Source organism: Pseudophryne corroboree, chromosome 3, assembly GCF_028390025.1.
Source record: "Pseudophryne corroboree isolate aPseCor3 chromosome 3, aPseCor3.hap2, whole genome shotgun sequence".
In the NCBI taxonomy this organism is placed as follows: Eukaryota; Metazoa; Chordata; class Amphibia; order Anura; family Myobatrachidae; genus Pseudophryne; species Pseudophryne corroboree.
The window spans coordinates 97,580,405-97,605,191 of record NC_086446.1 but is presented as its reverse complement, the minus strand read 5'-3'; the positions used below and the strand labels follow the sequence as shown (position 1 = coordinate 97,605,191).

At 47.7% G+C, this 24,787-nt stretch overlaps 1 protein-coding gene across 1 annotated transcript in view; it reads left to right on the top strand.

Moving 5' to 3' along the window:
* Positions 1–24,787, top strand: part of LOC135054872 (zinc finger protein 566-like) — a 141,152-nt gene that overhangs the window by 1,075 nt on the left and 115,290 nt on the right. The gene's annotated exons all lie outside the window — the stretch shown is intronic.

Genomic DNA, 24,787 nt, shown 5'->3' with positions numbered 1-24,787 from the left:
GGATCACATGGTGTGTACTGGCTCCTCCCCCTATGACCCTCCTCCAAGCCTCAGTTAGGTTTTTGTGCCCGGCCGAGAAGGGTGCAATCTAGGTGGCTCTCTTAAAGAGTTACTTAGAAAAAGTTTTTAGGTTCTTTATTTTCAGTGAGTCCTGCTGGCAACAGGCTCTCTGCATCGAGGGACTTAGGGGAGAGATTTTCAACTCACCTGCGTGCAGGATGGATTGGATTCTTAGGCTACTGGACATAGCTCCAGAGGGAGTCGGAACACAGGGCTCGCCCTGGGGTTCGTCCCGGAGCCGCGCCGCCGACCCCCCTTGCAGACGCTGAAGATGAAGAGGTCCGGAACCAGGCGGCAGAAGACTCTCAGTCTTCATCAGGTAGCGCACAGCACTGCAGCTGTGCGCCATTGTTGTCAGCACACTTCACACAGCGGTCACGGAGGGTGCAGGGCGCTGGAGGGGGGCGCCCTGGGCAGCAATGTATAATACCTGTATGGCGAAAAATACATCACATATAGCCCTTGAGGCTATATGGATGTATTTAACCCCTGCCAGATATCTAAAACTCCGGAGAAGAAGCCCGCCGAAAAGGGGGCGGGGCCTATTCTCCTCAGCACACAGCGCCATTTTCCCTCACAGAAAGGCTGGTGGGAAGGCTCCCATGCTCTCCCCTGCACTGCACTACAGAAACAGGGTTAAAACAGAGAGGGGGGGCACTGATTTGGCGATATGTATATATATTAAAATGCTATAAGGGAGGAACACTTATATAAAGGTTGTCCCTGGATAATTATAGCGTTTTGGTGTGTGCTGGCAAACTCTCCCTCTGTCTCCCCAAAGGGCTAGTGGGTCCTGTCCTCTATCAGAGCATTCCCTATGTGTGTGCTGTATGTCGGTACGTGTGTGTCGACATGTATGAGGAAAATATTGGTGAGGAGGCGGAGCAAATTGCCTGTATGGTGATGTCACTCTCTAGGGAGTCGACACCGGAATGGATGGCTTATTTATGGAAATTCCGTGACAATGTCAACACGCTGCAAGCCGGTTGACGACATGAGAGGGCCGGCGAACAAATTAGTATCTGTCCAGGCGTCTCAAACACCGTCAGGGGCTGTAAAATGCCCATTTACCTCAGTCGGTCGACACAGACCCAGACACGGACACTGATTTCAGTGTCGACGGTGAAGAAACAAACGTATTTTCTTTTAGGGCCACACGTTAAGGGCAATGAAGGAGGTGTTACATATTTCTGATACTCCAAGTACCACAAAAAAGGGTATTATGTGTGAGGTGAAAAAACTACCTGTAGTTTTTCCTGAATCAGATAAATTAAATGAAGTGTGTGATGATGCGTGGGTTTCCCCCGATAGAAAATTATTGGCGGTATACCTTTTCCCGCCAGAAGTTAAGGCGCGGTGGGAAACACCCCTCAGGGTGGATAAGGCGCTCACACGCTTATCAGAACAAGTAGCGGTACCATCTACGGATAGGGCCGTACTTAAGGAGCCAGCTGATAGGAGGCTGAAAAATATCCTAAAAAGTATACACACACATGCTGGTGTTATACTGCGACCAGCGATCGCCTCAGCCTGGATGTGCAGAGCTGAGGTGGCTTGGTCGGATTCCCTGACTAAAAATATTGATACCTTTGACAGGGACATTATTTTATTGACTATAGAGCATTTAAAGGATGCATTTCTATATATGCGAGATGCGCAGAGGGATATTTGCACTCTGGCATCAAGAGTAAATGCGATGTCCATATCTGCAAGAAGATGTTTATGGACACGACAGTGGTCAGGTGATGCAGATTCCAAACGGCACAAAGATGTATTGCCGTATAAAGGGGAGGAGTTATTTGGGGTCGGTCCATGGGACCTGGTGGCCAGGGCAACTGCTGGAAAATCCACCGTTTTTTACCCTAAGTCACATCTCTGCAGAAAAAGACACCGTCTTTTCAGCCTCAGTCCTTTCGTCCCTATAAGAGTCATATCTGCCCAGGGATAGAGGAAAGGGAAGAAGACTGCAGCAGGCAGCCCATTCCCAGGAACAGAAGCCCTCCACCGCTTCTACCAAGTTCTCAGCATGACGCTGGGACCGTACAGGACCCCTGGATCCTACAAGTAGTATCCAAGGGGTACAGATTGGAATGTCGAGAGGTTTCCCCCCTCGCAGGTTCCTGTAGTCTGCTGTACCAATGTCTCCCTCCGACAGGGAGGCAGTATTGAAAACAATTCACAAGCTGTATTCCCAGCAGGTGATAATAAAATTACCCCTCCGACAACAAGGAAAGGGGTATTACTCCACACTATATGGTGGTACTGAAGGCTAGGTGAGACCTATTCTAAATCTGAAAAATTTGAACACTTACAAGGGTTCAAATCCAGATGGAGTCACTCAGAGCAGTGATAGCAAAGAACAAGGGGACTATATGGTGTCCCGGGACATCAGGGATGCTTACCTCCATGTCCCAAAATTTGCCTTTTCTCACCAAGGGTACCTCAGGTTCGTGGTACAGAACTGTCACTATCAGTTTCAAGACGATGCCGTTGGATTGTCCAAGGCACCCCGGGTCCTTACCAAGGTAATGACCGAAAGGAGGATTCGTCTTCAAAGAAAATGGACGACCTCCTGATAAGAACAAGGTCCAGAGAACAGTTGGAGGTCGGAGTAGCACTATCTCAAGTAGTTCTACGACAGCACGGGTGGATTCTAAATATTCCAAAACCGCAGTTGTTCCGACGACACGTCTGCTGGTCCTAGGGATGATTCTGGGCACAGTCCAGGAAAAGGTGTTTCTCCCAGAGGAGAAAGCCAGGGAGTTATCCGAGCTAATCGGGATCCTCCTAAAACCAGGAAAAGTGTCAGTGCATCATTGCACAAGAGTCCTGGTAAAAATGGTGGCTTATTACGAAGCGCTTCCATTCGGCAGATTTCACGCAAGAACTCTTCAGTGGGATCTGCTGGACAAATGGTCCGGATCGCATCTTCAGATGCATCAGCGGATAACCCTATATCCAAGGACAAGGGTGTCTCTCCTGTGGTGATTACAGAGTGCTCATCTTCCAGAGGGCCGCAGATTCGGCATTCAGGATTGGATGCTCGTGACCACGGAGGCCAGCCTGAGAGGCTGGGGAGCAGTCACACAAGGAGTGTGATCAAGTCTGGAGAATTCTCTCCACATAAATATACTGGAGCTAAGAGCAAATTTATAATGCTCTAAGCTTAGCAAGACCTCTGCTTCAAGGTCAGCCGGTATTGATCCAGTGGGATAACATCACGGCAGTCGCCCACGTAAACAGAAAGGGCGGCACAAGAAGCAGGAGGGCAGTGGCAAAACTGCAAGGATTTTTCGCTAGGCGGAAAATCATGTGATAGCACTGTCAGCAGTGTTCATTCCGGGAGTGGACGACTGGGAAGCAGACTTCCTCAGCAGGCACGACCTCCACCCGGGAGAGTGGGAACTTCATCGGGAAGTTTTCCGCATGATTGTGAACCGTTGGGAAAGACCAAAGGTGGACATGATGGCGTCCCGCCCGAACAAAAAATGGGACAGGTAATGCGCCAGGTCACGAGACCTTCAGGCGATAGCTGTGGACGTCCTGGTAACACCGTGGGTGTAACAGTCGGTGTATGTGTTCCCTCCTCTGCTTCTCATAACCAAGGTATTGAGAATTATAAGACATAGAGGAGTAAGAACTATACTCGTGGCTCCGGATTGGCCAAGAGGGACTTGGTAACCGGAACTTCAAGAGATGCTCACAGAGGACTAATGGCCTCGGGAGCTAAGAAGGGATTTGCTTTCAGCAAGTACCATGTCTGTTCCAAGAGGAACCGTGGCATCGGCCTTTAAGAAAGGACCTGCTCCAGCAGGGACCTTGTCTGTTCCAAGACTTACCGCGACTGCGTTTGACGGCATGGCGGTTTGAACGCCGGATCCTAAGGGAAAAGGCATTCCGGAAGAGGTCATACCTACCCTGGTCAAAGCCAGGAAGGAGGTGACCGCACAACGTTATCACCACATGTGGTAAAAATATGTTGCGTGGGTGAGGCCAGGAAGGCCCCACGAAAAAATTTCAACTAGGTCGATTTCTGCACTTCCTGCAAACAGGAGTGTCTATGAGCCTAAAATTGGTGTCCATTAAGGTTCAAGTTTCGGCCCTATAGATTTTCTTCCAGAAAGAATTGGCTTCAGTTCCTGAAGTCCAGACGTTTGTCAAGGGAGTATTGCATATACAGCCCTTGTGTGCCTCCAGTGGCACCGTGGGATCTCAACGTAGTGTTGGGATTCCTCAAATCATATTGGTTTGAACCACTCAAATCTGTGGATTTGAAATATCTCACATGGAAAGTGACCATGCTGTTGGCCCTGGCCTCGGCCAGGTGATTGTCAAAATTGGCGGCTTTGTCTTACAAAAGCCCATATTTGATTTTCCATTCGGACAGGGCAGAACTGCGGACTCGTCCCCAGTTTCTTCCTAAGGTGGTGTCAGCGTTTCACCTGAAACAACCTATTGTGGTGCCTGCGGCTACTAGGGACATGGAGGACTCCAAGTTGCTAGACGTTGTCAGGGCCCTGAAAATATATATATATATATATATATATATATATATATATATATATATATATATATATATATATATATATTCCAGGACGGCTGGAGTCAGAAAGTCTGACTTGCTGTTTATATTGTAGGCACCCAAAAAGCTGGGTGCTCCTGCTTTTAAGCAGACTATTGCTCGTTGGATTTGTAGTACAATTCAGCTTGCACATTCTGTGGCAGGCCTGCCACAGCCAAAATCTGTAAATGCCCATTCCACAAGGAAGGTGGGCTCATCTTGGGCGGCTGCCCGAGGGGTCTCGGCTTTACAATTTTGCCGAGCAGCTACTTGGTCAGGGGCAAACACGTTTGCTAAATTCTACAAATTTGATACCCTGGCTGAGGAGGACCTGGAGTTCTCTCATTCGGTGCTGCAGAGTCATCCGCACTCTCCCGCCCGTTTGGGAGCTTTGGTATAATCCCCATGGTCCTGACGGAGTCCCCAGCATCCACTAGGACGTTAGAGAAAATAAGATTTTACTTACCGATAAATCTATTTCTCATAGTCCGTAGTGGATGCTGGGCGCCCATCCCAAGTGCGGATTGTCTGCATTACTTGTACATAGTTATTGTTACAAAAAAATCGGGTTATTATTGTTGTGAGCCATCTTTTTTAGAGGCTACTTCATTGTTATCATACTGTTAACTGGGTTAAAATCACAAGTTGTACGGTGTGATTGGTGTGGCTGGTATGAGTCTTACCCGGGATTCAAGATCCTTCCTTATTGTGTACGCTCGTCCGGGCACAGTACCTAACTGAGGCTTGGAGGAGGGTCATAGGGGGAGGAGCCAGTACACACCATGTGATCCTAAAAGCTTGCTTTTGTGCCCTGTCTCCTGCGGAGCCGCTATTCCCCATGGTCCTGACGGAGTCCCCAGCATCCACTACGGACTATGAGAAATAGATTTATCGGTAAGTAAAATCTTATTATATATATATATATATATATATATATATATATATATATATATAGATATATATATATTTCTCATACGTCCTTGATGATGCTGGGGACACTTCAAGAACCATGGGGTATAAACGGGATCCGCAGGAGACATGGGCACTTTAAGACTTTGAAAGGGTGTGAACTGGCTCCTCACTCTGTGCCCCTCCTCCAGACTCCAGTTTTAGAATTGTGCCCAGGCAGACTGGATGCACACTGAGGAGCTCTACTGAGTTTCTCTGAAAATACTTTGTTAGGTTTTTTATTTTCAGGGAGAACTGCTGGCAACAGTCTCCCTGCATCGTGGGACTTAGCGGAGAGAAGTCAGACCTACTTCTAATGAGTTTAAAGGCTCTGCTTCTTGGCTACAGGACACCATTAGCTTCTGAGGGTTTGGAACACTAGGTACGCCTAGGGGTTCATTCCCAGAGCCCGCCGTCACCCCCCTTGCACAGCCAGAAGTCAGAAGACAGGTGAGTAGAAGAAGATCGAAGACTTCAGTGACAGCTTCTGAGGTACCGCACACCAATCGCGCTGCGCGCCATGCTCCCACACATAGCGGCACTACAGTGTGCAGGGCGCAGGGGGGGTGGGCCCTGGGCAGCATAAACCTCATCATTTAAGGCTGGCAAAGCGGAATATAAGTGTCTAGGCACTAGATTCTAACCCCCGCCAGCATAAGTATCTTAAAAAATACCGGGGCTGCAGCGCGCCATTTAGGGGGCGGGGATTAGCCCTCACAGCTCTCATCAGCGCCATTTTCTGTTCACAGAGCTTCAGAGACGCTGGTCCTTCCTCAACACTGCTGTTCAAGTAACAGGGTGCAAAACGGGGGGGGGGCACAGTTAATTTGGTGCAAATAAAAGTTATTATACAAGCGCTACAGGTCTGAGGCTTTATATTAACGTTTCAGAACCGGGATTGAACGCTGGGTTGTGAGCTGGCAAACTCCCTCTGTGTTTCTGATAGGCTTTACTGTGGGTCTGTCCCCTATTTGCCCAGTGTGTCTGTGGGTGTCGGTACACGTGTGTCGGCATGTCTGAGGCTGAGTGCTCTTCCCAGGAGGAGACTGTGTTAGGGACAGAAACGGCTGTGGGAGTGACCCCGTCGGCAGCGCCGACTCCTGATTGGGTAAATGTGTTGAATGCTAATGTTGCTCTTATTACTAAGAGATTAGATAAATCTGAATCTCAGATCTAAGAACCAGGCATGGAAGAAATCTGTGGAGGATGTGTTATCACAGGTCCAGACCCCCTCGGGGGCACATAAACGTTTGTTTGCTTAGTTGGCAGACACAGATACCGACACGGACACTGACTCCAGTGTCGACTATAGTGATACCAGATTAGACCCAAAATTGGCAAAGAACATTCAGTACATGATTGTAGCAATAAAAGACGTGTTACATATCACTGAGGACCCGGCTGTTCCTGATACTAGGGTCTGTATGTATAAGGGAAAGAAACCTGAGGTAACGTTTGCTGCCTCTCATGAACTGAATACTCTTTTTGATATGGGAAAATCCTGACAAAAAGTTTCTGATTCACAAAAGGATTCAGGTGGCGTATCCGTTCCCCTCTGGGGATAGAGAAAAGTGTGAGTCACCCCCCATTGTGGACAAGGCTCTATCACAATTGTCTTAAAAGGTGGCTTTACCGTCTCCTGACATGGCTGCCTTTAAGGATCTTGTGGATCGTAGACAGGAAAATACGTTAAAATCCATTCACGTCACCACAGGTACACTGCTCAGACCAACCATTGCATCTGCGTGGGTGAGTAGTGCTATCGAAAAGTGGGCAGATAACTTGTCATCTGATATAGATACCCAGAGCCGGCCCTAGCCAATTTGATGCCCTAGGCAAGATTCTGTCTGGTGCCCCCCCTCCTCCCAAGAGAGATAGTGGACGACTGGGAGAGGGACCAGGACAGATGGGGCAGGAGAGAGGAGTGACAGGAACACAACAGAGGTGACAGGGCAAGGATCAGAGAGGATAGGGACAGGGCAGAGAGGTGATAGCGCTGAGACAGAGGGGACAGGGATATAACAGTGGGGACTGAGACGATACAGTGAGGACAGTACAGAGGTGATAGGACTGAGGGAACAGGACAGTGGTAGGGCAGAGGTCATAGGATCAGGACAGGGGGGACAGGAGAGCGGGATGACAGGGACAGGACAGAGGGGACAGGACCACGGCAGAGGTGACAGGGCAGGAAAGAGGTGACAGGGACTGGACAGTGATGGCAGAACAAAAGGCAAGCCAGGATAGAGGTGACATGGACAGGGCTAGAACACAGGTGTCAGCACCAGGACAGATGGGGCAGGGACAGGACAGAACAGAAGGGACAGGAGAGCAGAGTGACAGAAACACAATATGGTGACAGGGCAAGGTCAGAGTGGATAGGGACAGGACATAGGAGACAGGAGAGAGGAGTGATAGCGCTGGCCTATTCCCGGTGCTCTCCCCCCTCAGCTCACATCTCACCTGGACACGGGGGTGATCTGGACACTGGCTGGGTGCTGCTGCAGGCAGTTCCAACTCGGCAGCCTGTGGTCGGGATGGTCTCAGCAGGCAGCTCCGGGATGGCAGGAGGAGGGGGCGGTAGCGAGCAAAGCTGCGGCTGGGGCCGGTGGTCAGGGAGCCCACAACACTATGGTGGTTGACGGCAGGGACCTTCCAGCGGCGGCTACCCGCGGCACACACAATCCGCTCCCTCTCTGGCGCTACAGCAGGCGGTACGAGGGGACACTGTTGCTTTAATTCCATCAGCATAGTAGTGATCCTACTCTCACCCGTCCTCCGCTCCAACGGATGAGGATGGGCAGCAGATGGGGGAAACTACAATATATGCTGTACAAATCTATTCCGTATCTTTCTAATCTTCTGAATTATTTTCAATGATAAATAAATTATGTAGTATTATTATTGTTGCATTGTACAAATTGAGATGGTGAGAGTATAGGTGACAATCTACATATTTATTGCAAATAATTTGTTTGATATGATTTTTTGGAATATGTTCAAGGGGTGTTTCTGGCCCCCAATGATATCTACTAATTTATGATATAAATAATCCGGTTCAGAGATTATATCATATCTCACAACCCTATATAGGAGCTACATGGTAGACATTTAATTCAATTGCGTGCTATTTGCACACTACCAGGGGAAGACATACTATAATATACTTTCCCAAAAAATTATGTAAAGTATCTTTTTTTAAAAAGTTAGGAAGGGGTATTTATTCATTATCTATTAATTAAGTAGATTTTTTCAGTACACTGTTTAAATAAATTCTTCCTTGGTTTGTTTATTTTTTGGCTTTCGTTCTGCTCCCCCTTCTTTATATTAACTGGGTAAAGATTAAAAGTTAAGTTTTAAATAATACTTCATATCTTATTGTATGGATCATAATCATTATTAAAAGTGTGCTCCAAAAAGGAATTTTCTTCGGGGTGAATCCCCACCTAGTAATATGTTGATGAGTTTGTCTCATAATTCCGGGAGCACCTCCAGCCAAATAAAAAGGTACAGGTTGAGTATCCCATATCCAAATATTCCGAAATACGGAATATTCCGAAATACGGACTTTTTTGAGTGAGAGTGAGATAGTGAAACCTTTGTTTTTTATGGCTCAATGTACACAAACTTTGTTTAATACACAAAGTTATTAAAAATATTGTATTAAATGACCTTCAGGCTGTGTGTATAAGCTGTATATGAAACATAAATGAATTGTGTGAATGTACACACACTTTGTTTAATGCACAAAGTTATTAAAAATATTGGCTAAAATTACTTTCAGGCTGTGTGTATAAGGTGTATATGAAACATAAATGCATTCTGTGCTTAGATTTAGGTCCCATCACCATGATATCTCATTATGGTATGCAATTATTCCAAAATACGGAAAAATCCAATATCCAAAATACCTCTGGTCCCAAGCATTTTGGATAAGGGAGACTCAACCTGTACATGAATTGCCTATTAGATTAAGTGTAGCTGGTTTTTGTTATATTTGGTACTTACTGTTTGTCTGGTGCAGGAGAATACACTGTTGTTGGATACAGCAGGCGGCTCTGCTCAGAAATGCAAGAGCAGAGCCGCCAGCAGCGCTGAACATCGGGTGCCCCACAGAGCAGTAGTGGTTGCTGAGCCAGCACCTAGCTGAAGCTAGGGCCGGCTCTGGGCGCCGGTTCTTCTAGCTGCAGATCACGGTACTCAGTGGCGGAAGGGAGAGTTCTGAGTCCCTTCCTTGTCCCACTGTGTGATTGGACCAGCGGATCCAGCACTGGATCCGCTGTCCAATCACATGTGCCTCGCTGGCAGGGGCGTGCTTTCCCTGTCAGCGAGGCACTTGTAGAAGTGCCGCTTTCAGTGTTTTTTTGAATGGGCTTTTACAGCCCAGTGTTTGGCCCCGCCCCCCGCTCTGTCCCCGTTCCCCTCAGTGGGAGGCACTAGCTATCAGTGCCTCCCAAACTAGTTTAATAACCTAAAATTAACAGAATATATAAAGAAGATACATATGACACTGAATATGTGTCAAATGTATATTTTTGTATTATTTTAATCATTGATGACAGGGGAGGCACTGCCTCCCCTGACTGCACGTCCCTGATAAGTACTATTGCCCTTATTTATCAATGAGTGATACATTTCACTTTGAGTGATAAAGTGCACCAGCCAATCCACTCCTAACTGTAATTTTTCAAACATGGGGGCAGATATATTAACCTGGAGAAGGCATAAGGAAGTGATAAACCAGTGATAAGTGCAAGGTGATAAATGCACCAGCCAATCAGCTCCAATATGCAAATTGACAGGAGCTGACTGGCTGGTGCATTTATCACCTTGCACTTATCACTGATTTATCACTTCCTTGTGCCTTCTCCAGGTTAATACATCTGCCCCAGAATCTGGAACATGGCAGTTAGGAGCTGATTGGCTGGTGCAATTTATCACTCACAGTGAAATTTATTACTCATTGATAAATAAGGGCATAAGTTTGAAAAATGACAGGAGCTGGTTGGATGATACTTCATCTCCGTCCACTTTATCACTCTCTAAGGCTTAGTAAATAGACCCCTTAATTCTTTGCTGGCCAGTCCTGGCCCCCTTTGCATGTGGATGAATGGTCTATCTCAGTTCAGGCAAACAGTCCATTAGAGGCCACATGCACTCCCATTAAAATATATGTAAAATTAAAAATAAATAATTCTAATATAAAAAAAATAAGATTTTACTCACCGGTAAATCTATTTCTCGTAGTCCGTAGTGGATGCTGGGAACTCCGAAAGGACCATGGGGAATAGCTGCTCCGCAGGAGACTGGGCACAACTAAAGAAAGCTTTTAGGTCACCTGGTGTCCACTGGCTCCTCCCACTATGACCCTCCTCCAAGCCTCAGTTAGGACACTGTGCCCGGACGAGCTGACATAATAAGGAAGGATTTTGAATCCCGGGTAAGACTCCTACCAGCCACACCAATCACACCGTATAACTCGTGATACTATACCCAGTTTAACAGTATGAAAACAACTGAGCCTCTCAACAGATGGCTCAACAATAACCCTTTAGTTAACAATAACTATGTACAAGTATTGCAGACAATCCGCACTTGGGATGGGCGCCCAGCATCCACTACGGACTACGAGAAATAGATTTACCGGTGAGTAAAATCTTATTTTCTCTGACGTCCTAGTGGATGCTGGGAACTCCGAAAGGACCATGGGGATTATACCAAAGCTCCCAAACGGGCGGGAGAGTGCGGATGACTCTGCAGCACCGAATGAGAGAACTCAAGGTCCTCCTCAGCCAGGGTATCAAATTTGTAGAATTTTGCAAACGTGTTTGCCCCTGACCAAGTAGCAGCTCGGCAAAGTTGTAAAGCCGAGACCCCTCGGGCAGCCGCCCAAGATGAGCCCACCTTCCTTGTGGAATGGGCTTTTACTGATTTAGGATGCGGCAGTCCAGCCGCAGAATGCGCCAGCTGAATTGTGCTACAAATCCAGCGAGCAATAGTCTGCTTAGAAGCAGGAGCACCCAGTTTGTTGGGTGCATACAGTATAAATAGCGAGTCAGTTTTCCTGACTCTAGCCGTCCTGGAAACATAAATTTTCAAGGCCCTGACTACGTCCAGTAACTTGGAATCCTCCAAGTCCCTAGTAGCCGCAGGCACCACAATAGGTTGGTTCAAGTGAAAAGCTGATACCACCTTAGGGAGAAACTGGGGACGAGTCCTCAATTCCGCCCTATCCATATGGAAAATCAGATAAGGGCTTTTACATGACAAAGCTGCCAATTCTGACACACGCCTGGCTGAAGCCAAGGCCAATAACATGACCACTTTCCACGTGAGATATTTTAGATCCACGGTTTTAAGTGGCTCAAACCAATGTGATTTTAAGAAACTCAACACCACGTTGAGATCCCAAGGTGCCACTGGAGGCACAAACGGGGGCTGAATATGCAGCACTCCTTTCACAAACGTCTGGACTTCAGGTAGTGAAGCTAGTTCTTTCTGGAAGAAAATCGACAGAGCCGAGATCTGTACCTTAATGGAGCCTAATTTCAGGCCCATAGTCACTCCTGCTTGTAGGAAATGCAGAAATCGACCTAGTTGAAATTCCTCTGTTGGGGCCTTTTTGGCCTCACACCAAGCAACATATTTCCGCCATATGCGGTGATAATGCTTTGCAGTTACATCTTTCCTGGCTTTAATCAGCGTAGGAATGACTTCCTCCGGAATGCCCTTTTCCTTCAGGATCCGGCGTTCAACCGCCATGCCGTCAAACGCAGCCGCGGTAAGTCTTGGAACAGACAGGGCCCCTGCTGCAGCAGGTCCTGTCTGAGCGGCAGAGGCCATGGGTCCTCTGAGATCATCTCTTGAAGTTCCGGGTACCACGCTCGTCTTGGCCAATCCGGAACCACGAGTATTGTTCTTACTCCTCGTTTTCTTATTATTCTCAGTACCCTTGGTATGAGAGGCAGAGGAGGGAACACATAAACTGACTGGTACACCCACGGTGTCACTAGAGCGTCCACAGCTATCGCCTGAGGGTCCCTTGACCTGGCGCAATATCTCTCTAGTTTTTTGTTTAGGCGGGACGCCATCATGTCCACCTGTGGCCGTTCCCATCGATTTACAATCAGCGTGAAGACTTCTGGATGAAGTCCACACTCTCCCAGGTGGAGGTCGTGCCTGCTGAGAAAGTCTGCTTCCCAGTTGTCCACTCCCGGAATGAACACTGCTGACAGTGCTAGTACGTGATTTTCCGCCCATCGGAGAATCCTTGTGGCTTCTGCCATTGCCATCCTGCTTCTTGTGCCGCCCTGTCGATTTACATGGGCGACTGCCGTGATGTTGTCTGACTGGATCAGTACCGGCTGGTGTAGAAGCAGGGATTTTGCCTGACTTAGGGCATTGTAAATGGCCCTTAGTTCCAGAATATTTATGTGTAGGGAAGTCTCCTGACTCGACCATAGTCCTTGGAAGTTTCTTCCCTGTGTGACTGCCCCCCAGCCTCGAAGGCTGGCATCCGTGGTCACCAGGACCCAGTCCTGTATGCCGAATCTGCGGCCCTCTAGAAGATGAGCACTCTGCAGCCACCACAGCAGAGACACCCTGGTTCTTGGAGACAGGGTTATTAGGCGATGCATCTGAAGATGCGATCCGGACCATTGGTCCAACAGGTCCCACTGAAAGATTCTGGCATGGAACCTGCCGAAAGGAATTGCTTCGTAAGAAGCCACCATCTTTCCCAGGACCCGCGTGCAGTGATGCACCGATACCTGTTTTGGTTTCAGGAGGTCTCTGACTAGAGATGACAGCTCCTTGGCTTTCTCCTCCGGGAGAAACACTTTTTTCTGGACTGTATCCAGAATCATACCCAGGAACAGTAGACGTGTCGTCGGAACCAGCTGTGATTTTGGAATATTCAGAATCCAACCGTGCTGGTGTAGCACCTCCTGAGATAGTGCTACTCCCACCAACAACTGCTCCTTGGACCTAGCCTTTATTAGGAGATCGTCCAAGTACGGGATAATTAAAACTCCCTTTCTTCGAAGGAGTATCATCATTTCCGCCATTACCTTGGTAAACACTCTCGGTGCCGTGGAGAGTCCAAACGGCAGCGTCTGGAATTGGTAATGGCAATCCTGTACCACAATTCTGAGGTACTCCTGGTGAGGATAGTAAATGGGGACATGCAGGTAAGCATTCTTGATGTCCAGGGATACCATGTAATCCCCCTCGTCCAGGCTTGCAATAACCGCCCTGAGCGGTTCCATCTCGAACTTGAATTTTTTTATGTATGTGTTCAAGGATTTCAAATTTAAAATGGGTCTCACCGAACCGTCCGGTTTCGGTACCACAAACAGTGTGGAATAGTAACCCCGTCCTTGTTGAAGTAGGGGCACCTTGATTATCACCTGCTGGGAATACAGCTTGTGAATTGCCGCTAGCACAGCCTCCCTGTCTGAAGGAGTAATCGGCAAGGCAGATTTTAGGAACCGGTGGGGTGGAGACGCCTCGAATTCCAGTTTGTACCCTTGAGATACTATTTGCAGGATCCAGGGATCCACCTGTGAGCGAGCCCACTGATCGCTGAAATTTTTGAGGCGGCCCCCCACCGTACCTGGCTCCGCCTGTGGAGCCCCACCGTCATGCGGCGGACTTGGAAGAAGCGGGGGAGGACTTTTGCTCCTGGGAACCTGCTGTTTGTTGCAGCCTTTTTCCCCTACCTCTGCCTCTGGACAGAAAGGACCCGCCTTTTCCACGCCTGTTTTTCTGAGTCCGAAAGGGCTGTACCTGATAAAACGGCGCCTTTTTAGGCTGTGAGGGAACATGGGGTAAAAATGCTGACTTCCCAGCAGTTGCTGTGGAAACTAGGTCCGAGAGACCATCCCCAAATAACTCCTCACCCTTATAAGGCAAAACTTCCATGTGCCTTTTTGAATCTGCATCCCCTGTCCACTGGAAAGTCCATAAGCCTCTCCTAGCAGAAATGGACAATGCACTTATTTTAGATGCCAGCCGGCAGATCTCCCTCTGTGCATCTCTCATGTATAAGACTGAGTCTTTTATATGCTCTATGGTTAGCAGAATAGTGTCCCTGTCTAGGGTGTCAATATTTTCTGACAGGGAATCTGACCACGCAGCGGCAGCACTGCACATCCATGCTGACGCAATAGCTGGTCTAAGTATAATGCCTGAGTGTGTATATACAGACTTCAGGATCGCCTCCTGCTTTCTATCAGCGGGTTCCTTGAGGGCGGCCGTATCCGGAGACGGTAGTGCCACCTTTTTAGACAAACGTGTGAGCGCTTTATCCACTCTAGGGGGTGTCTCCCAACGTGACCTATCCTCTGGCGGGAAAGGGAACGCCATTAGTAACTTCTTAGAGATTACCAATCTTTTATCAGGGAAAGCCCACGCTTCTTCACACACTTCATTTAATTCTTCTGATGGGGGAAAAACTACGGGTAGTTTTTTCTCCCCAAACATAATACCCTTTTTAGTGGTACCTGGGTTTATATCAGAAATTTGTAACACCTCTTTCATTGCTTCAATCATGCAACGAATGGCCTTAGTGGACATTAGACTAGACTCATCGTCGTCGACACTGGTGTCAGTATCCGTGTCGACATCCGCGTCTGCCATCTGAGGTAGCGGGCGTTTTAGAGCCCCCGATGGCCTTTGAGACGCCTGGACAGGCACGAGCTGAGATGCCGGCTGTCCCGCATTTGGCATGTCGTCAAATTTTTTGTGTAAGGAGTCGACACGTGCACGCAATTCCTTCCATAAGTCCATCCACTCAGGTGTCTGCCCCGCAGGGGGTGACATCCCTTCTATAGGCATCTGCTCCGCCTCCACATCATTATCCTCATCAAACATGTCGACACAGCCGTACCGACACACCGCACACACACAGGGAATGCTCTAACAGAGGACAGGACCCACAAAAGCCCTTTGGGGAGACAGAGTGAGAGTATGCCAGCACACACCAGAGCGCTATATAATGCAGGGACTAACTGAATTATGTCCCCTATAGCTGCTGTTATATATACTGCGCCTAAATTTAGTGCCCCCCCTCTCTTTTTTTACCCTTTTCTGTAGTGTAGACTGCAGGGGAGAGCCAGGGAGCTTCCTTCCAGCGGAGCTGTGAGGGAGAAATGGCGCCAGTGTGCTGAAGGAGATAGCTCCGCCCCTTTTTCGCGGACTATTCTCCCGCTTTTTTTATGGATTCTGGCAGGGGTAATTATCACATATATAGCCTCTGGGGCTATATATTGTGGTATTTTTGCCAGCCAAGGTGTTTTTATTGCTGCTCAGGGCGCTCCCCCCTAGCGCCCTGCACCCTCAGTGACCGGAGTGTGAAGTGTGTATGAGGAGCAATGGCGCACAGCTGCAGTGCTGTGCGCTACCTTGGTGAAGACTGATGTCTTCTGCCGCCGATTTTCCGGACCTCTTCTTGCTTCTGGCTCTGTAAGGGGGACGGCGGCGCGGCTCCGGGACCGAACACCAAGGCCAGTTCCATGCGGTCGATCCCTCTGGAGCTAATGGTGTCCAGTAGCCTAAGAAGCCCAAGCTAGCTGCAAGCAGGTAGGTTCGCTTCTTCTCCCCTTAGTCCCTCGCTGCAGTGAGCCTGTTGCCAGCAGGTCTCACTGTAAAATAAAAAAACCTAATTATATACTTTCTTTTTAGAAGCTCAGGAGAGCCCCTAGTGTGCATCCAACCTCGGCCGGGCACAAAATCTAACTGAGGCTTGGAGGAGGGTCATAGTGGGAGGAGCCAGTGCACACCAGGTGACCTAAAAGCTTTCTTTAGTTGTGCCCAGTCTCCTGCGGAGCCGCTATTCCCCATGGTCCTTTCGGAGTTCCCAGCATCCACTAGGACGTCAGAGAAATATATATATTGCAATAATATTATTTTTTATTAATAAAAGCAGTAGTTAAGAATAGTTAAATAAGAATAATCCCTATCTCAGACCTTTCTGTTCGTAAATAGGGATCCCAGTACTGTAGGGGTCTTTCTCATGCTGACCATTGGGAGTTATGGTAACAAAAGGATCCCAAAACCTTTCTGCTTTTCAAATCACAGTTGTTTTACTATATACGAATTTCTTATACGCTCAGCTACTGATGAGATTTCCTTGTCACCAGGGCCGATGCTAGGGTGTTCGATGCCCCCTGCAAACTATAAATTTGCGCCCTCCCTCCCAAACTTTATAAAGAGAGAGTGTGCGCTGAAGGTGTGTGCCGCAAAAAGGGATGTGGTCTCTCAAGGAAGAGATGTGGAGGGAGGGGGGCTGAAGACTGAAGTGCCTTAATAGATAGAAGGGAGGGGAGAGGGTGACAGAGCCGTAAGTAGACATTTTGGTACCTTATGCCAGAAAGAGTATTGGTCCCCCCCCCCATGTTTTTTTGGGGGGGGTGAAAAAAAGAAGACGCACATTTGGCACTCACTGGTGTTGTTTCTGTGCCCCCTCTCAACTGTGCAATTGTTTGTACTGTGTAGGGGAGGCGGCAGCCGGGGAAGAAATGCACAGGGTACAGGGTGGAGGAAAGGGTGGCAGTATGGGGAGGAGGAAGAGATGGCAGAACAGAGCAGATGCATAGGCAGAGCTGGATCAAGGTTTTAGGCGTCTGGGACATTAAACACACATGGGAGACTGGTCTTAAATTTTAAATATTACTAATACTATTGAGAGTGTCAGTTAAAAGGGACTTATAATGAATAAAATGGGCCCAAATTTGCAGTAGTGAGAAAGTCACTTATTTCAACAATATTAAATACGTGGCATGCTCCGCCTGTTGTGTGATCCAAGTCCCCAATTGATCTAAAAATAAACACACAAAACCAACCAAAAAAACAAACAAACAAACAAACAAACAAACAGGAAGGTGCTAATAGTAGTAATTTCAACTCAAGGATGGTATATCGCACAAATAAAAGTAATCTGGGTACTCATTTGTAATTAAAATTGCTTATCTGAACCCAAAAGGTCACGTACATGGATTCAGCTTCTTAATTTTTTTACCTGTTCTGTTTGTGTCCTGTTGGTCTTTTAGGAGAACACAGAAAATGTGGTCCTAGAAGAGATATTTCGTTGACATACAGTACTAGGCTACACAGAAACCAAAATTAAGTTAGGTTTTGGTATACTTACCTTCCCCTATCTGTATTTATATCATCGGGATACCGCGGTCGGTATTCTGACCGCCAGCATCCCAAACACTGGCTAATCAATCCCAATCCATTATTAGTTCCTAGTTACACATTGCATGGGGTCAATACTCCCAATTTATTCAACCAGACTTACACATTTAATAGAAATGTGGAGCATAAATGTATTACCACTCAGGAGGAAGAGAGTGTACCCCTATACTTATGGTTTCTGCCAACTGTCTTTATAGATGTACAGAATATTTTAGTACCCGGAATCAGTTGCCATGGGTTACTGCACTCTCAGAGGATCTCTGGTGGCTTGGGCTGTAACTCATTCCTGGCAGGTCTGAGAAGGAACCCTTCTCTGTCATCAGAAAGGAATGTGGAGGGCTATCCAAGGCAGAAACACACTGTACACGGACAGTGACAGGGGTTATGACCCCATCCAAAGAGCTTCTGTGTTAGAGAGACACAGACACTGACCCTGCTGCTTACTGAAGGAGGAACAGGGTCATTCAGGGGGTGTGCATGTGCTCCAGGCACAATGTAAAGTTTGTGGGCATTGAATTGAATCGGGGAAGGGGGGTGGTATCAGTTACCAGTGGCCAGCATACCGGCGCCGGGATCCTGACCGCCGGCTTGCCGACAGTTGGGCGAGCGCAAATGAGCTTCTTGCGGGCACGTGGACCCCCAAGAGGGAGAAAAGGTGTCGGTATGCCGGTTGTCGGGATTCCGGCTGTGGTATACTGTGCACCGGGATCCCAACAACCGGTATACTGAATACCACCCAATGGGGGCAGTCCCGCTGTCTGAGGATGGAGTCTGCACACACAACAATGAGGAGGAGCAGAGAGAGCATGGATGGAGAGAAGGAGGAGGCGGATATGGGCTGGGGGTGAGTTGTATTTTGAAAGTTGCAGGGTGAGGAGAGAGGGTCTGAAGAGCCGCGCTTCCCACTGCCGGCTCCGCTGCCTGTCACAAGTGCAGCGGCAGACTGCAGCAATACACAGTGAACAACAGCAGGGATGCAAAGTAGGGAGAGCACCTCTCCACTCTGGCGCCTCCCTGCTTTGCATCCCTTTGCTTGTCACTTCTGATTTCTTGCACCAGCCAATTTAATAACTGTGGGTATTAGTGTAATGTAAATACATGGGGCTGATTCTGAAGTCAGATGCTGCTGCCTTGCGTCTGACTTTGAGCAGCTGCAGTCGAAACCAATGGAAGCGTCATTGGGATTCCGACCCTGCTGGGTGCAGAATCTCTGTCACAGCATACGCAATGAAGAATCAATGGTGCAGATGTATTAAGCCTGGAGAAGTGATAAAGCAGTGATAAATGGAAGGTGATAACACACCAGCCAATCATTATGGATTTGAATAATGACAGGTAGAAGCTGATTGGCTGGTGCGTTATCACCTTCCACTTATCACTGCTTTATCCCTTCTCCAGGCTTAATACATCTGCCCCTAAGTCTGAAACCACTCCTGTAACGCGCCTGTGAGAATGACTTTCTTTGTGCGTCTGCCTAGCCACCTCCCGATCACCGCATAATCCGCTCCATTGCTACCTTTTAAATTGTGTGCTCACAACACTGACCAGACAGCATCTACAAAGGTTTATTACTTTGTATAAAATTAAGTTTAAAAAAAGATTCTCCTAATCAGGTTTATGACCCAATTAAGTAGCATGAACACTCTGACAGGAAACCTGTACCTGTAGCCCATCTATAAATTGTGTCTCCCCCCCCTACATGTAAGGTAGTAAGGGTTTTACATTGGAAAAATAATTTTCTCAATTTTGTTTTTGTTTTCATTTAATTTTGGGACCACTCTGGCTGGTCCCAATTTACCACCACACTAGAAACATGAGGAAAGAACTTAATGTTAAAATTAATATTAAAGGATACTATTGTTACAAGTATTTTTGAGGGCCAGATTATTTGTGCGACAATAAGGGATCAAGTTTGTGTATCACTGAGAGGGAGACAGTCACATTTATATTACGTAAATTGCTCTAAAAGGAAGGTGTTAGATTAACAACACAGTCTGCAGCCGAATGCACAGCAGGAGGTTTCCTGTCCTCTCCAGGTATGTGTGAAGTATACAAACTGTCCATTTGGTAACGTGGAGAATTGTTGTAATGTGTGTACATCCACTTTTAGACGACACCTTGCTTCTTGTGGAAATATCCCAATTGTGATGAATCACATTAATAGTCCTTTGTTAAATCACAGATCTCTGTTTATAACCAAAGTTAGATAATGCATTGCTTCCTGCGCTGCCCACTGACGCATTCATCAATATGAAATGTAATATCTCAGCCCATAATTGCTTACATCCTGCTGGATTCCATCCCTTGCCAGGGTCTGGATGGTAGATCTTATGCTGGGTACAGCATGTGCAGCATGCCAATCCCCCCCGAATATGACAGGCGCTTGTGAGGGGGAGCGCTTACCTCCGAAACCTGCTGGTGACTTCTTTTTTTTTTAGAACAAGTCTGCTGACGCACACCCGCAGCGTGCTATGCCATGCGCTGTCCGAGCCGGCTCTTCACTGATGCATTACTGGGAGGAGGCAGGGGTGTTTCAGCAGGCTCAGCATGGACACGCCTCCTCCCAGTGATGCATCAGTGAAGAGCTGGATTGGACAGTGCACGGCATAGCACGCTGCGGGTGTGCAGCAGCAGACTTTTTTTTTTAAACAAGTCACCGCAGGTATCAGAGGTAAGCACTCCTCCGCACTGGGGGTGGGGATTGGGAGGAGCGCCAATATGTATGATTTTCTGCACCCCACCAACCCAGAGCCGGCCCTAACCTATATGATGCCCTAGGCAAGTTTTTGGCTGGTGCCCCCTAGCACAGTCGCTAGTTCCACCTCTGACCTTGCAACCCTTTTTTTGCCGAAAAGTTGGACGCCTTTGCCAAAAATGCATCTTATTTGCATTACTATGTGGCTAGGGTGCACAAGCAGCTTCTGCTTATTAAAATGATATGCGGCATGCCTATATTCTGTGTGCGACTGTGAGTGTATCGAAATTATACATTATAGTGATTTCCAGGTATACACTGTAACGTAGCATTTCGTATGCAGATACAGCCGCAGTCACACACAGAATATAGGCATGCCGCATATCATTTTAATCAGCAGAAGCTGCTTGTGCCCCTAGGCATTCCAAATGCCCTAGGCATTTGCCTAGTTTGCCTATACCTAGGGCCGGCTCTGCCCCAACCTCAAAACATTCTGGCGCCCCTGGCTGGGTACACACTAGTAGATATATCAATTGATCTGCATATATATCTATGGACTGACCGGGCAGTGTATTGAGCATACACACTGCCGATCCGCCGAGACAGACATCACAAACTGGGCGGGCATTTACATGTGCCCGTCCAGTTCAGCTGTCAATCACCGCCGGCTGCTGCATCATGTATACGGGCGGTCGGCTGACCACCTGTACACACACAGCAATGTGCCAATATATTGTTAGTTATGTTGGCAGTCGGCTATGCTGCAGGGCAGACGAGTAATGTCTGTAAACGACAGCATTCACAGACCTATCGTTCGTACACACTGGCCAACGGACCTGCGATATATTCAATATATTCAATAGAACGGACAATATATCGGCCAGTGTGCACGCAACATTAGATTGGCGGATAAGCACACAGCACTGGCAGTGGCCCATCCTTAAAACAGTGGTGTCAGGTATAGAACACAAAGGCTCATTTACCAAAGGATGAAAAGTACATTAGTTGGGGAAAATAAGTAAAACACTAATTTTCTCCATCTAATAGGCTTTTCGTCCTTTGATAAATGAGCCTTTGTGTGCTATACCTGAAACCACTGTTTTAAGGCTGGGCCACTGCCAGTGCTGTGTGCTTATCCGCCGATCTAATGTTGGCCAAAAAAAGGACTTTTACACTTCTATGATAGGGTCACCTCCAGCAATAATCCCCATTGGCAGGTTCGAGTTATCAAGCCGCATTCTAATGGCATGATCAAAACAGAATAATAGGATTTTAATGACCTACCGGTAAATCCTTTTCTCGTAGTCCGTAGAGGATGCTGGGGTCCATATTAGTACCATGGGGTATAGACGGGTCCACCAGGAGCCATTGGCACTTTAAGAGTTTAACAGCGTGGGCTGGCTCCTCCCTCTATGCCCCTCCTACCAGACTCAGTCTAGAAACTGTGCCCGAGGAGACGACATACTTCAAGAGAAGGAAATACACAGATAGTGGTGAGATTCATACCAGCTCACACACAACAAGGCAAATCCGGCCAACAGGCCGGAGAACTCAGCAACAGCTGAAACAGTACTGAAACAGGAACGAACACAGAACTTACCTAGGAACCAGGTAGTACTGAACCAAAGAACCACTGCAGGATAAAGAAGCGGTGGGCGAGGGCCCAGCATCCTCTACGGACTACGAAAAAAGGATTTACCAGTAGGTAATTAAAATCCTATTTTCTCTTACGTCCTAGAGGATGCTGGGGTCCATATTAGTGCCATGTGGATGTATCAAAGCTCCCAGAACGGGAGGTAGAGTGCGCAGGCTCCTGCAGAACTGCTTGCCCAAACTTGAGGTCATCAGAGGCCAAAGTATCGAACTTGTAAAACTTAGCAAACGTGTTCGAACCAGACCAAGTAGCTGCTCGGCAAAGCTGTAAGGCCGAGATACCCCGGGCAGCCGCCCAGGAAGAATCCACTTTACAACCGATTTTGGACACGGCAATCCTGCCGTAGAATAGGCATGCTGGATGATGAACCTGATCCAATGAGAAAGCGACTGCTTAGAAGCAGGACACCCAATTTTCTTGGGATCATAGGGGACAAACAAAGAGTCAGATTTCCTGAGATGAGCAGTCCTCTTCACATAAATCTTCAAAGTCCTCACAACATCCAAGGCCTTTGAAGCAATTGAGGAGTCAGTAGCCACTGACACCACAATAGGTTGGTTGATATGAAAAGCCGACACAACCTTAGGAAGAAACTGTGGACGAGTCCTGAGTTCCGCCCTATCTTCATGGAAGACCAGATAGGGACTTTTACAGGACAAAACCCCCAATTCCGACCCATGTTGAGCAGAAGCCAAGGCCAACAAAGTGACCGCCTTCCATGTGAGAAACTTGATTTCAGCTTTCTGTAGAGGCTCAAACCAATCTGATTGCAAGAACTGCAATACCACATCAAGATCCCATGGTGCTGTTGGCGCCAAAAAAGGGGGCTGGATGTGCAGAAACCCTTTCAAAAAGGTCTGAACCTCAGGGAGGACAGCCAATTGTTTCTGGAAGAAAATGGATAAGGCCGAAATCTGGACCTTGATGGAGCCCAATCTCAGGCCTAAATCCACACCTGCTTTCAGGAAAAGGAGAAACCGTCCAAGTTGAAACGCCACCACAGGAAACTTCTTGGATTCACACCAAGACACATACTTTTTCCAAATTCAATGGTAATGTTTAGATGTTACTCCCTTTCTAGCCTGTATCAGGGTAGGAATAACCTCGCTCGAAATACCCTTCCGAGCTAAGATCTGGCGCTCAACCGCCATGCCGTCAAACGTAGCCGTGGTAAGTCTCGATAAGCAAACGGCCCCTGTAGTAGAAGATCCTCCCGAAGAGGCAGAGGCCTTGGATCTTCCAGCAGTAGATCCAGCAGATCCACGTACCAAGCTCTCCTTGGCCAGTCTAGAGCAATGAGGACTACCAGAACAATAGTTTTTACCAATAGGTGAAGGATCGGGTGCTAAAGTTGCTGCACCTCTAATGCTGCTCCTAACTTAATGGGGTAGTCACACCCAATATAATGACAATACACAAAATAAGAATTTACTTACCGATAATTCTATTTCTCGTAGTCCGTAGTGGATGCTGGGAACTCCGTAAGGACCATGGGGAATAGCGGCTCCGCAGGAGACTGGGCACAAAAGTAAAAGCTTTAGGACTACCCGGTGTGCACTGGCTCCTCCCCCTATGACCCTCCTCCAAGCCTCAGTTAGGTTACTGTGCCCGGACGAGCGTACACAATAAGGAAGGATTTTTGAATCCCGGGTAAGACTCATACCAGCCACACCAATCACACCGTACAACTTGTGATCTGAACCCAGTTAACAGTATGATAACAGAGGAGCCTCTAGGAAGATGGCTCACTACAACAATAACCCGATTTAGTTAACAATAACTATGTACAAGTATTGCAGACAATCCGCACTTGGGATGGGCGCCCAGCATCCACTACGGACTACGAGAAATAGAATTATCGGTAAGTAAATTCTTATTTTCTCTGACGTCCTAGTGGATGCTGGGAACTCCGTAAGGACCATGGGGATTATACCAAAGCTCCCAAACGGGCGGGAGAGTGCGGATGACTCTGCAGCACCGAATGAGAGAACTCCAGGTCCTCCTCAGCCAGGGTATCAAATTTGTAGAATTTTGCAAACGTGTTTGCCCCTGACCAAGTAGCTGCTCGGCAAAGTTTTAAAGCCGAGACCCCTCGGGCAGCCGCCCAAGATGAGCCCACCTTCCTTGTGGAATGGGCATTTACTGATTTTGGCTGTGGCAGGCCTGCCACAGTATGTGCAAGCTGAATTGTACTACAAATTCAACGAGCAATAGTCTGCTTAGAAGCAGGAGCACCCAGCTTGTTGGGTGCATACAGGATATTTTCAGGGCCCTGACAACATCTAGCAACTTGGAGTCCTCCAAGTCCCTAGTAGCCGCAGGCCCACAATAGGTTGGTTCAGGTGAAACGCTGACACCACCTTAGGGAGAAAATGAGGACGAGTCCTCAATTCCGCCCTGTCCGAATGGAAAATCAGATAGGGACTTTTGCAAGATAAAGCCGCCAATTCTGACACGTGCCTGGCCGAAGCCAGGGCCAACAACATGGCCACTTTCCATGTGAGATATTTTAAATCCACAGATTTAAGTGGTTCAAACCAATGTGATTTGAGGAACCCCAAAACTACATTGAGATCCCAAGGTGCCACTGGAAGCACAAAAGGAGGCTGTATATGCAGCACTCCCTTGACAACGTCTGGACTTCAGGAACTGAAGCCAGTTCTTTCTGGAAGAA